At 36.6% G+C, this 12,136-nt stretch overlaps 1 protein-coding gene across 3 annotated transcripts in view; it reads right to left on the reverse strand.

Moving 5' to 3' along the window:
* HAT1 (histone acetyltransferase 1) overlaps positions 1-12,136 on the reverse strand; it is a 69,949-nt gene that overhangs the window by 36,121 nt on the left and 21,692 nt on the right. The window lies entirely within an intron of this gene.

The following is a 12,136-nucleotide window of genomic DNA, read 5'->3' on the forward strand; positions in this document are numbered from 1 at the left end:
TCAGCCTTCAAAGGATACCTATTTATTGAAATAAATATCTTCAAATAAATATTTTATTCTGGGCACGTTGACATTAAGAACTTGCACAGGGGAATAAAAGGGTAAGTTTAAAAGCAAGGAATCTGTTAAATATAATAGGTTAGAGAAATGTGTACCTGATATATTATATAAAATACACAACATAAAGCCAAATAGCTCTTTAAACCTAAAATTCAGAACTTTGTTTCAATGAAGGAAAAATGTCTGCATTTCTCTATTCAACGGGTTATGTTCTAAGAAAATCCTATAACCACCATGCCTTAGAGATCTGTATTCTTTTATAAAGAATATATTTTAGTTCAAATATTCATTTTTCATATTGGATTACTCAACAATAAATCAGTTAATAATAAATACAGGTAATGAAATCATCACCAGAGAAAAACCCACCTGTCACCTTTAATTCAATGTAATATTAAAGATTAACTGAAACCTTTTAAATTCCAATGCTTGTGGCTAAAAGTTTAGATTTTATTTCTGAAGATCACTGAAAAATGCTCTATCTTCATGAATATTATTCTAAACTTTAATTAAAATTATTTAAAAATATACTTATAGAAAGGAAAAGAAATTAAGCTCAATAGATCAAGAATCTAGAATACACCCTGATATATTAATAAAGACATGCTATACAGATGTTTTCCAAGTATTTGGCATTATCTTTTTAAAAAGTAAAGTATAAAAAGTAACTATTCTATTTAGGTCATATGTTAGGTGAGTCATGATGAAATGTTTTATTTAGATTGTATACTCTCTGACTATGGTCATTTCAGCTTCCAATGTTCTATACTATTACACATGAGATGTTCCCATGAATTAATGTTTCCTTTTCCTCATCATCACCTAAAGTAATGTGCCAGAGAATAACTACTAGCCTGCTATGACATAAGTATTTTTACATTTATATTTCTATTAATACACATTTGAAAACAAAATTACATCCTTAGTGTCTAATCCTAAAAACCATTGGTGAGTTATTTTGATATAAAATTTTAAAGGTATGCTAAGTAAGTGGTACATGCTGTCCTTCACTTGGCTAAAGTGGCAGAGACTCAACATGAATTCTGAGAATACCTAAGATATTCTAAAAAATAAGCAAAAATTTTTTCCATATCTCCTTAATTTGCTCAATATTACATTCTCTGACCATATTTAAGCTACAGAAATTTAAGTATTGTTAGAGAAACAGTGTGAACTTTTTCACTACTGAAAAACAAAGATTGTACTGTCTATTTATACTACATTGTTTTGCTACCAGAAATAAAAAATTATGACAAAAATTTCAATGTATAATTTTATGCTCTTTATCAACTTTATGAATACTATTTCATAAAAAACATTACTCATTAAAACACTATGACAATTATCAAAAAAGTATAGTGAAATATTATTATTCTTCCAAAGATTATTTTTTCACTCCCTCAAGATCAAATTTTTATAAGGGCAAACAATTTTGCTATAAGAGTCTAAGGAATCCAGAAAATTAAGAATCTGTTCTCATCTACTCTCAAATTCAATTCTTATTAATGGGAGACAAGGATAAAAGAGATGATTGAAATTTCATACATACCATACTGATGTATTTCAATTTCCTTTACCAAACCTTTCATAGAAATGCTAGTGATTAGCAAGACTGAATAACTGTATACACCTTTCACTAAAAAGCAATGAAATTACCTCAAGAAAGTGGGCAGAGACTCTAAAAACTGTAAGACATTGATGAAAGAAACTGAAGATGTTACAAATAAATAGATACACCAATGCTCATGGATTGGAAGAATTAATATTGTTAAAATGGATATACTACCCAAAGCAATCTACAAATTCAGTGCAATCCCCATCAAAATACCAATGGCATTTTTCATAGAACTAGAACAAAGAATCCTAAAATTTGCATGGAACCCCAAAAGAACCCAAATAGCCAAAGCAATCTTGAGAAAGAACAACAAAGCTGGAGCTTTCAAGTGCCTGATTTCAAACTACACTACAAAGCTATAATATTCAAAATAGTATTGTACTGGCAAAACCCAGAAATCAATGGAATCAAATAGCCAGATATAAACCCATTTATACAGTCAATTCATCTACAACAAAGGAGGCAAGAATATACAATGGGGAAAAGACAGTCTCTTCAATAAATGGTGCTGGGAAAACAGGACAGTAACATGCATAAGAATGGAACTGGACCACTATCTATCTTCTACCACATATAAAAATAAATTCAAAATGGATTAAAGACTTGAATGTAAGACCTGAAATATAAAACTCCTAGAAGAAAGCACAGGTAATAAGCTCTTTGACATCAGTCTTAGCAATATTTTTTTGGACTAGTCTCCTCAGGCAAGAACAGTAACAGCTAAAATAAACAAATGGATTACGTCAAACTAAAAAGCTTCAGCAAAGCAAAGGAAAATATCAACAAAATGAAAAGACAACCTACTGAATGGGAGAAGATATTTGTAAATAACACATCCAATAAAGAATTAAAATTCAAAACATATAAAGAATTTAAACTTAGTATTAAAAAAACCAAACTTGATTAAAAAATGGTCAAAGGACTTGAATATTTTTCCAAAGAAAACATAGAGAACATGAAACAGACACATGAAAATATGTTCAACATCACTAATCAACAGGGAAATGCCAATAAAAACCATGACAAATCACTTCACACTGGTCATATTGGCTATTATCAAAAAGACAAAAAAATAACAAGTATTGGTGAAGATGTGGAAAAAAGATAAACCTTGTACACTGCTGGTGGGAATATAAATTGGTGCAGCCATTACAGAAAACAGTATGGGGGTTCCTCAAAACTGTAACTAGCATACAATCCAGCAATTCCACTTCTGGGTAAATCCAAAAGAAAATGAAAACACCAGCTTGAAAAGATATATGCACCCTTTATTGCAGCATTATTTAAATTTAAAACAGCCAGCATATGGAAGCAACCTCAGCGTCCATTGACAGATGAATGGATAAAGAGGTGGTACATGTAAATAATGAAATATTAGCCATAAAAAAATAATGAATCTTGCAATTTACAACAACATGAATGGACCTAGAGGGTATTATACTAAGTGCAATCTAAAACACAAAACAAAACAGAAACAGACTCAAATATAGGAAACAAACTGCTAGTGAACAGAGTGGTGAGGGATTGAAGGGCAGGTGAAATAGGGTCTTGTGGATTACAAGGTACAAACTTACAGTTATAAAACTAATCATGGGGCTGTAACATACAGCATAGGGAAAACAGTAATATTGTTGTGACTTTGTATAGTAACTAGACTTAAGAGGATCATTTTGTAATATATAAAAATATTGGGCCACTATGATGTACATCTGCAACTAATAGACTATTCTATATTAACTGTACTTCAATTAATAAATAAAAGGGAGGGGGCAGGAGGTACTGATAAAAGCAAAGGTCAGAGACAACCATAAGCTGAACAAACCATCAGTGTCTGAATAACCGTACTTATTGTATTGCAAAACTTAGGATAATTATGTTGTCTTTGAAGATGTTGGTTAGTAGAGATTTTTTACAGGCATCTTACTTGTGACTAAAAAATTTTACTTGCAATCAGAGAACTCCGCTTGGAAAAGAGAAAGAATGGATGATAAGAAAGATTAATGTTATGGCAAAATTCTATTACACAAATTAACTTCTAAGCAGATTCGCTGTGGTTTCTTACCATCTAAAAGGTTTTATTCTTCATACACAAAAATAACACTACACAGTATAGTCTGCAAAAATTCAAATGAAATGTTATATGTAATAGTCTCAAACCTAACACATCAGAAACAAAAATCTTAATTTTTTCCACTTACATCTACTTCTCTAATCCTATCTCAGTTAATGGCACTGTTATCGCTTAAGTAATGGGGTCCTGCTTGTTCCTTTTTCCTTCATCCATCACATTTAATTCAACAGCAAATCCTACTGATTTTACTTCCAAAATATATTATCAATCAGGCAACTAAATGCAGTGTTGTCTATAACACTGCAGTGTTGATCTCCCTTCTTTCACTCTTACCCTCTACACTGTTTCTTCACAGCAGCCAGAATCATCTTTTAAAAAATTAACCATATCCTATTACCCTCACCTAGTTAAAACCTCTAAAGGCTATCAACTATTCTTGTCCCATATGAACTAATTTTGCTAACTGCTTCTACCATCTCCTGCTCTTCTCTCCATCACCACAGTAACTTAACTATGGTGATCCTTCTAGACTAAAAAAATGCCTTGCATGGTCTCATTTCAGGGCCTTTGCATATGCTAGTTCCTTTGCTTACAAAGTTCTCTCCTCCGGTTATTACATGGCTGGCTCCTCTTCATTCAGAAACCAGCAAAATGTTTCTTCAAAACACTATGAATTTATTAACTATTTGTTCCTCTTGGCTAGAATGTAAGCTCAATGAGAGCAGTAACTGTTTTGTTTGCCACTGTATCTCTGGCATAAAGAACACAGAAGGCACTATGGAACGAATATTCTAAATGCAAACAGAAGAGTAAAGTTCCTTCCTGCCATATCTACCACCTGTCCTCTTTTATAAGGGGAAAAAAAGTTTTTGCATGAACATGTAATTTAAGTAAATGATCTTTGACCATGAAGCAATTAATCCTACAGAAAGACATTGCAAAAGATAGATTCCTTACTCCTAACATAGTACTTGTAAATGGAAAGATCTGATTTTCAAAATGGAACAATTAGAAGTTAATGAAAACACACAGCTATTTTCACTGCCCACAGTATTTGAAAGATTTATCAATAACTAAACTATTTGTCAATAGTTCTTTTGGAAGAAATCAATTCAGTATTATCAGCTGTAACTTAAAAAAAATGAAACACACAAAAACCCTCAAACAATGAATTTTGTGCAACACAAGGAAAAATACTACCTGCATTTTTTAGGAAGAATATCTAGCTAGGCTTCAGAGTTTAACAATCTTAGAAATATCTAATTATGGGTAAATTCCATTTTAACAAGTCTGTGTAAAAGGCTAGTTTAATACCATTGTGTGAATTTAGGTAATCCTTTACAATAAAAGAAAACCAAAAAAAATTAAAGGCTTAAACAAGAGAACAGGCTTTAAGCCTAACAGGATAGGCTTAAAGGCTTAAAACAACAGAATTACAACAAAAAGGGCCAAATCAACTAGTCCAAGTAATCAATAGAAAAGATTTTTAACAAACAAACGATAAGGCATGAGGTTGGCAAAAGATTAAAGTCAGAAGTTCAAAGTCAGTTTAAAGGCTTGAAGAAGTTGGTTTCATTGTTGATCCTTAGGAAAACTGCTACTTCTATAGAAGAAAGTTATGACATCCAGTAAGTAGTAATACATAAGAATTTCATTTTCCACATTTTAATCCTCTGCCTATTTGGGTGTATATAGTATTATCAATAATATGACAGACTTGATTTGATAAAATTTGCTAGATTTCATAAGTCCAAAGGGTGAGAGATTTTACCACAAGAAGGCAATTTTCAATTTTTAATTTTATAAATGTTATTCAGTAATAAAAATGGCATTTAACTAAAAAGAAAACAAACAACTCTGTGAAGTAATTCTTGATGAGAAGTTTCAATGGCTTCAAATAGGAATGCCAGAAACAGAACTCTAAAACATGTACTTTTATTAAGATCTCTCAAAGATTCATGTCCATCCCAAACATGCAAATACACTTTCTCCATCCCAACATCCCCCAAAGTTTCAACCAATCCAGCATCAACTCGATTCTAAAATCTCATCATCTAAGTTATCTAAATCAGGTATAAGTGAGCCTAGGTATGCTACATCACAGGGCAAAATTCCTTTCCACCCGTGAGACTGTGAAATTAGAAAAAAAGGTTATCACTTCTAAAATGAAATGGTGGGACAAACATGGGGTAAAATTTATAGACTTTCCTACTGCAAAAGGAAGAAAATAGGAAGAAAGGAGTCACTGTTACTATTATGCAGTTTCAAACTCTAGCAGGTCAAATTCCATTAGGCTTCAAGGCCTCAAGTACTATGGCCTGCAGCCCCATCCGGTTATTTTCCTTTTTCTTGCAGGGTAGCAACACATTTGCAGCTGAGTAGTGTTATCAGCCAGTTTCCTGCCCATGTATTTGGAAGGTCATCATCCTTCCCTCACCCATGACAGTGTTTCTGATGATATTACATTCTTAAAACCCTTGTGGATCACCTGCACATACCATAAGGGTCCACATGATTAGACAAGATGGTCCCTCCACAGATCCTCCCTGGTCTCTATTTTGCTGAGGATATCCATGAGTCATATAGCTAATCTCTTCAGCAAGAGCAAAAGGTTACCTAGCCAGATTGTTGGCCTTCTCTCCAAGCACACTTTCCTGACAATGAATCCCCTAATAGTGTTTTCTGAAATCTGGATAGGCTGAGAATCTCCCAAATCATCAAATCCTGGATCTTTTTTTGCTTAACATTTCTTCCCTCAATTTCTTTCCTCACATCTTACTACAGGCAGCAAGAAACAAGACCACAGCTTCAATATTGTTTAGAAATCTCTTCAGCTAAATATCCAAGTTCAATGCTTACAAGGTCTGCTTTCCACATAAATGCAGGGCACAATTCAGCTAGGCTTCCTGGCACTATATAACTGGGGGCAAAATTGTAGTATTTCCAGAATATCTCACCTGGTTTTAGTATATTTGTATATCAACAGGAGCTCAAGGGTAGAGAGAGGTTCATCTCCGTATCAATGGGTAATTACGTGGGCAACAGAGGGCTTATCTGTACCTGAGAGATGAAGGAAGGGCCAGTTTTGCTGCTGCTGGAGCAGGAGAGAGAAAGATGGGCCAGACTGCAGTTTGTAAGCAATAAATGGATTTTAAACTTTAAAACTGCTACCTTTGACTGATTTCGGTTTTTAGAGGTATTTTACCTGGGGATTTCCTCTCTCCGGACTTACAGCTGGCGGTAGTCACCAGGATTCTCCTGAACCTGAAATCTGTCGTAATGGGTGCGACCTTTGGGAGGGCCACCCCTAGATACTATGGGGAGAAGCGGCACTTGCACCAAGGGACGTGTCTACACTCAGCTGGTCATGAAGGCGCCACTACCACTGTTGGCTGTGCTGACACCGGCCTGTGGCCCAAGCCTAAGGCTTCTGCTTCTGTCACTATTGCTGCTCCTGCTGCGGGCTGGAGCCTGGTTACAACTATGGAAAGAAGCAGAGGTCCAGACCACCTTGATATGAAGCCCATTGCTGGAACAGCTCCAACCAAGGTAATAACCACCTATCTCATCACAGGGTGGGTGAGAGACTGGACCCAAAGGCCAGACTAGTGTGGCATAGACACCTACCGTGTATCATGTGATTGGCCATTTGCCTTTGGCATCCCGAGGGAATGATGAAGCAGACAGATTGGCCCAGGTGCACAGGCTAGAAGGAAAGCCTGCCTCCAATGTGGTCCAATGGCTACACCAGTGTTTGTTGCACGTGAGGCAAAAGACAATGTGGGCTGTAGCCCATAGGTGGGGCTTGCCACTGACCTTGGAAGAAGTCAGCAGAGCCTGAAAGGAGTGCCTTGTGTGCTCTAAGAGGGACTTACACCGTGTCCCACAGCAACATGGGACAATAGTCCGGAGGCCTATACCCCTTGTCAGGTGGCAAATAGACTATTTGGGGCCTCTGCCCATATCAGGATATCAGTATGCCAAGACATGTGTGGACACAGCTACTGGACCATTGGTTGCTTTTCCTGCACGTTTTGCAGATAGGCAAACCACCAAGAGGAGCCTGGAGCATCTCTTTGCAGCCTATGGCCAGTCGCCAGTGATTGAGAGCAATCAAGCACCCAGATTATTGGACATGCATTGCAAGGATGGGTGCAGTAATTAGGAATAAGATGGATGTGGCCCTGGACATTCTGACACATTGACTGGTGATGGCTGGCTCTTCTGGCACCTTGGGGAAAAGGCCTGGAAGTTGGCCTCCTATGTATTCCTGAAATAACACCAAAGTGGCCCCCCAAAATCACAGTTATTTGCTTCTACAGTCCTTGTGTCCTGGATGGGCCCCCTGGCTGCAGCTGCCCCATGATGGCAGGAATGGATGAGCTTTGGACTTAATCTGCATGGGACTTTAAACCTAGCTGAATCCTCTGGCTTGAGAATTATCATGACTGTGTTGCTGTTGTCAAGAAAAAAATGCTTAAAGGCCTGACTTTGTCTAATATTTGGAAAAAGTTTTGTCAGCAATCTAGCATGGTTGTTAGGAATGAGTAAACAAGTGTAGAAACATATTTTGTACTTAGTGAGAGATTGTGCTGTAAAGTACATTTACTTAATCTGCATAGGCTGAATCCTCTGGATTGAGGATTATCAAGATTTTATTGCTGCTGCCATTGTATGTTATTAGATTGGTCACAAGAGGGGAAACAAGTGAACTGTAAGGTGAGATTTCTGGAGGGGTGGGCTGTGGGTAAAATTGTAATATTTCCAGAATATCTCACCTGGTTTTAGTATATTTGCATATCAACAGGAGCTCAAGGGTGGAGAGAAGTATGGCTTTAGTGGATTTGCATAATTCCTCAGGGGTGGAGAGAAGTTCATCTCCATATCAGTGGGTAATTACCTGGGAAATGGAGGGCTTATCTGTACCTGAAAGGTGAAGGGAGGGTCAGTGTTGCTGCTGCTGGAGCAGGAGAGAGAGAGATGGGCCAGACTGCAGTTTGTAAGCAATAAACGGATTTTAAACTTTATTTCTACCTTTGATTGATTTTGGTTTTTTTTTTTGTATCATTAATCTACAATTACATGAGGAACATTATGTTTACTAGACTCCCCCCTTCACCAAGTCCCCCCACAAACCCCATTACAGTCATTGTCCGTCAGCGTAGTGAGATGCTGTAAAATCACTACTTGTCTTCTCTGTGTTGCAAAGCCCTTCCCATACCCCCCTCCCACATTATACATGCTAATCGTGAGGGCCCCTTTCTTCTTCCCCCCCTTCTCCCCTTCTTTCCCACCCATCCTCCCCAGTCCCTTTCCCTTTGGTAACTGTTAGTCCTCTCTTGGGTGTTGTGAATAGACTGCTGTTTTGTTCCTTCAGTTGTTCCTTTGTTCTGATACTCCACATATGAGTGAAATCATTTGGTACCGGTCTTTCTCCCCCTGGCTTATTTCACTGAGCAAAATACCCTCTAGCTCCAGCCATATTGTTGCAAATGGTAGGATTTCTTTTCTTCTTATGGCTTACTAATATTCCATTGTGTATATGTACCACTTCTTCTGTACCCATTCATCTACTGACGGACAGTTAGGTTGCTTCCTTTTCTTGGCTATTGTAAATAGTGCTGTGATAAACATAGGGGTGCATCTGTCTTTTTCAAATTGGGCTGCTGCATTCTTAGGATAAATTCCCAGAACTGTGATTCCTGGGTCAAATGGTATTTCTATTTAGAGCTCTTTGAGGAACCTCCATACTGCTTTCCACAATGGTTGAACTAATTTACATTCCCACCAGCAGTGTAGGAGGGTTCCCCTTTCTCCACAACCTCACCAACATTTGTTGTTGTTTGTCTTTTGGATGGTAGCCATCCTTACTGGTGTGTGGTGATATCTCATCGTGGTTTTAATTTGCATTTCTCTGATGACTAGCTATGTGGAGCATCTTTTCATGTGTTTGTTGGCCATCTGAATTTCTCCTTTGAAGAACTATCTGTTCAGCATCTCTGCCCATTTTTTAATTGGATTATTTGTTTTTTGTTTGTTGAGGTGCGTGAGCTCTTTATATATTGTGGATGCCAACCCTTTATTGGATCTGTCATTTATGAATATATTCTCCCATACTGTAGAATGCCTTTTTGTTCTATTGATGGTGTCCTTTGCTGTACAGAAGCTTTTCAGCTTGATATAGTCCCACTTGTTCATTTTTGCTTTTGTTTCCTTTGCCTGGGGAGATATGTTCATTAAGAAGTCGCTCCTGTTTATGTCCAAGAGATTTTTGCCTATGTTTTTTTCTAAGACTTTTATGGTTTCACAACTTACATTCAGGACTTTGATCCATTTTGAGTTTACTTTTGTGTATGGGGTTAGACAATGATCCAATTTCATTCTCTTACATGTAGCTGTTCAGTTTTGCCAACACCAGCTGTGGAAGAGGTTGTCATTTCCCCATTGTATGTCCATGACTCCTTTATCGTGTATTAATTGACCATATATGTTTGGTTAATGTTTGGAGAATCTATTCTGTTCCACTGTCTGTGGCTCTTTTCCTGTGCCAGTACCAAATTGTCTTGATTACTGTGGCTTTGTAGTAGAGCTTGAAGTTGGGGAGCGAGATCCCTCCCACTTTATTCTTCCTTCTCAGGATTGCTTTGGCTATTCCGGGTCTTTTGTGGTTTTATATGAATTTTAGAACTACTTGTTCCAGTTCGTTGAAGAATGCTGTTGGTAATTTGATAGTGATTGCATCAAATCTGTAGATTGCTTTGGGCAGGATGGCCATTTTGACAATTTTAAGTCTTCCTAGCCAAGAGCATGGGATGAGTTTCCATTTGTTAGTGTCCCCTTTAATTTATCTTAAGAATGTCTTGTACTGTTTATAGTTCATAATGCATGAGCAAAACCAAAGGTTTCTGTGATGGCTGCCCTTGTACTGTTCACCATGTAAGAACTTATTCACTATGTAAGAATTTGTTCTTCATGTAAGAACTTGTTTGTTATGCCTCAGAAGATTGGAGACTGATGAAAATTAGGCTTGGGGTGGATTAATGATTGTGCATTGAGCATTGACTCCCCTATACAGAATTTTATTGTTGTTAACAACCATTTGATCAATAAATATGAGAGATGCCCTCACAAAAAAAAAAAAAAAAAAAAAAAGTATACACTTCCAATGGTAAAATAATAAGTAACCGGGATGTAATGAATATAGTCAAGATATTGTAACAGCTTGGTATGGTGATAGCTGGTACCTAAAATTGTCATGTATGTAAATGTTGAATCACTATGTTGTACACCTGAATCTAATGTAATGTAATACTGTGTGTCAACTACCGTTCAATAAAAAAAATAATTATCTAAAAAAAAAAAAAAGAATGTCTTGTAGTTTTCAGGGTATAGGTCTTTCACCTCCTTGGTTAGGTTTATTCCTAGGTATTTTATTCTTTTTGATGCAATTGTGAATGGAATTGTTTTCCTGATTTCTTTTTCTCTTAGTTCATTGTTAGTGTATAGGAAAGCCTCAGATTTCTGTGTATTAGTTTTGTATCCTGCAACTTTGCTGTATTCTGATATCAGTTCTAGTAGTTTCGGAGCGGAGTCTTTAGGGTTTTTTATGTACAATATCATGTCATCTGCAAATAGTGACAGTTTAACTTCTTCTTTATCAATCTGGATTCCTTTTATTTCTTTGTTTTGTCTAATTGCCGTGGCTAGGACCTCCAGTACTATGTTGAATAACAGTGGGGAGAGTGGGCATCCCTGTCTTGTTCCCGATCTCAGAGGAAAAGCCTTCAGCTTCTCTCTGTTCACTATGATGTTGGCTGTGGGTTTTTCATATATGGCCTTTATTATGTAGAGGTACTTGCCCTCTATCTCCATTTTGCTGAGAGTTTTTATCATGAATGGATGTTGAATTTTGTCAAATGCTTTTTCAGCATCTATGGAGATGATCATGTGATTTTTGTCCTTTTTGTTTATGTGGTGGATAATGTTGATGGATTTTCGAATGTTGTACCATCCTTGCATCCCTGAGATTAATCCCACTTGTTTATGATGTATGATCCTCTTGATGTATTTTTGAATTCGGTTTGCTAATAATTTGTTAAGTATTTTTGCATCTATGTTTATCAGGGATATTGGTCTGTAATTTTCTTATTTGGTGGGGTCTTTGCCTGGTTTTGGTATTAAGGTGATGCAGGCTTCATAGAATGAGTTTGGGAATATTCCCTCTTCTTCTATTTTTTGGAAAACTTTAAGGAGAATGGGTATTATGTCTTCTCTGCATGACTGATAAAACTCCACGGTAAATCCATCCAGCCCGGGAGTTTTGCTCTTGGGCAGTTTTTTTATTACCATTTCAATTTCTTTGCTGGTAATTGGTCTGCTTAGATTTTCTG

Source organism: Manis pentadactyla, chromosome 6 (assembly GCF_030020395.1).
Source record: "Manis pentadactyla isolate mManPen7 chromosome 6, mManPen7.hap1, whole genome shotgun sequence".
NCBI classification, from domain to species: domain Eukaryota; kingdom Metazoa; phylum Chordata; class Mammalia; order Pholidota; family Manidae; genus Manis; species Manis pentadactyla.